General features: G+C 32.1%; 1 long non-coding RNA gene across 1 annotated transcript; it reads left to right on the top strand.

The window, feature by feature from the left end:
- The first annotated feature begins 476 nt into the window (after positions 1-476).
- Positions 477-2,786, top strand: LOC110107363. The gene is made up of 3 exons (XR_002304363.2): positions 477-581; positions 941-1,010; positions 2,710-2,786. It is a non-coding gene; the product is annotated as an uncharacterized LOC110107363 (long non-coding RNA).

Genomic DNA, 2,786 nt, shown 5'->3' with positions numbered 1-2,786 from the left:
ATATCTGAAGAATAAACTTTGCCCCTTTTAATTCTCATATTCCATTGAATGTTTTATGAATTGCTTAATGGCTTGGTTGTGGGTGCTGTGGTTCTCCTAACCATAAAGAGCTAGCCTTTGTAGAGGCATGGGATAATTGCATGGATTTTTTGTCTCATTCCATCATGTTTTTGACATAATGACGTTTAAATTTTGCTTATGATGCTTGCATATCAATATTTAATTTCTTGCACCAATGTCATTGAGCTTTTGTTTTGTTGCTTAAACTTCAGCCTTACCGATTTCATCTTCATTTGCTGAATTAACTTGGTCTATCAGTGTCATTTTCATAATAATTGTACTTCTTATATTGGTACAAAACAAATTTGAACTATGAAGTTCTTCATAGCTGTGCTTATATGGTTGGAAATAGTTAGAATCATGGTGCTTGTTGCTGGCTATATCATTCTAACTGAACTCTAATGCTGCTGCAATATTTTTAAATTTCTCTTATCAGAAAGAAAAACATTACTCCTGGAAGTTTGATGAAAGCAATGATTAGATCTGGAGAGGGCACCACAAAACCTGTTGAAGGGGATCAGGTATGATTTCTTAAAGCTGCTATTTGCATCAAGATTATTAATTACTATAAGGAGGTATGAATGAAATTATATTATTGTTTGACTGTCATTCTGGTATATTCGGATTTATTTAAGAATATTATATATATTCAATATTTTTTATTGAGTCTTAGGTAATGCCTTGTAAGCTCTTGTATTATCAAAATTATGAAAATTTCACATTGAATTTTTATCAACTTTACTGTGGTGCCCTTATCTTGTTCAAACTGCAGTATTTGAACAGTGAGCATGCTAGCTCTGCTATACTGCTTGATCCCTATGGGTTCTGTGCAGGACACCTAGTGAATTAATCTCATCTTTTCCTGTTGACTCTTTTACAGGTCATATTTCACTGCACCATTCGAACCATGGATGGAGTGATTGTTAACTCTACAAGATCAGAACATGGAGGTATGTGTACTTTTGTATGATCAGTTGGCCAAGGTTATCATACTGATGTTTTTACTTGGGTTTGATTTTTTGGTATAGCAAAAGCACATGCATATTATACTTCATATAAGGGAACACCAATTTGAATGTCCGTATGGCTTGAAATTTGCAAACGTTTGGTGCCCTAAGAGACAGATTTCCTTAAAACTTTTGTTATGTAGCTTTCATTATATTTGACCATTTAAAACTATTGTAAGTATTGACATGAATTTATCTACTTTAGAATATTGATTAATTGAAGGTTTAAGAACTAAAATAATCAAAAGCTAAGCAATTGCTTGTCTGCTTCTCTCCAAAATGCAATATTACTCATTTTGTGAAATTTACTTTTATTTATACAGCTGATTGTGAAGCTAATATTTATCCGTTGAGATAGCATTGAAAGATTACTTTTATTTTGCCTTTCTTCATTATAATTTTCTGCTCATTGTTTATTGTTTACCTTGGTAAATTTATGGCTTTTAATTAATGAGTATATTTTTTTCCTTCAGTTTTCTTATATTTTTATTTTTTGTTTTCTATTCCATTTGTTCTTCATGAAAATATATTTGTTCCTTGATGAGGATTTTTTTGGATTATTGTACTTGATAAATTTTATTTGTGTTATTTGTGTAATACTCATTATCATTGGTTTGTTGGATAGTCTTTTATGTTTTTAACTTTGTCATGCGGCATTAGTTATCCAACATGCTCTTCTTCTTTTTTTTTTTGCCATTGCATGACCCTCTGGTTCTTTTTAAGTATCAAAACCAAGTTTTTGCCTGATGATGATTTTCTTTCTTTGGGAAACTCATCCATAATATGGAACCATTTAAAGAATGGATGGTATAATACTTTTTGGAGAATGGATTTGATGCTAGAGTTCATGTTGGCTGACTTTATTCTTCGGCCTCAATGAGTGATAGAATGGGATTAGAGATTAGCATTTTTAGTTTTTGTAAATTTGGTCCTTCATAGTTTTCTTAACGAATCTTGAAATACAACGACAACATCAAGCCTTTCTCCCACTACATGGGGTTGGCTACATGAATAATTTTTTTTTTCATTGTGTCATGTTAAAAGTTAAATTCTCATTTAAATCTAATAAAAATGTATTTTTTAATATTTTCTAATTAAATCTTTTAGGTGTACCTCTATCTTTCTTAACATAGGTCAAGTCTAATATATCTACTCTCCTAACCAAGTCATCAACATGCCAACATTTTATGTGTCCAAAACCATCTAAGGCGACCCTCTCTAATCTTATCTATCACTAGCTAATCCAACATTTTCATGTATATACACGTTTCACATTCTGTCTCTAAGTTTGATGCCATTGATACACCGAAGCATCCTCATCTCAGCAACACTTAACCTAATTTTATGCTTCACTTTTAATGGCCAACATTTTGCGTTATAAAGCATTGTAGGTCTCACCAAACTAGTCACAGAACCTATGATTATATTTTCTTCTTCCTTAATAGGTTTCTGCCGCCAAAATATTCACATAGGCTTAAGAGCTTCTACATGAAGCCTAAGTCATTGCTAAAATCTTTAAATTGTTCATGATTTCAAATTTTAAGCGAATGTTCTGGCCATGTGCATTTTACTTTTAACAGATTATCTCATAATCTCTTTCTTGCTTGCCACCTTATGTTTATTTATTTTTGTCATGCTGCAGGCAAGGGATATCCTAATAGGCATATTGTGGGCAAGAGCAAGATGCTGCTTGGATTTTGTGAAGGCCTTCCCACTATG

The sequence above is a fragment of the Dendrobium catenatum genome, unplaced genomic scaffold (assembly GCF_001605985.2).
Source record: "Dendrobium catenatum unplaced genomic scaffold, ASM160598v2 fragScaff_scaffold_323, whole genome shotgun sequence".
Lineage (NCBI taxonomy): Eukaryota > Viridiplantae > Streptophyta > Magnoliopsida > Asparagales > Orchidaceae > Dendrobium > Dendrobium catenatum.
This window is presented reverse-complemented; position numbering and strand designations above follow the sequence as displayed.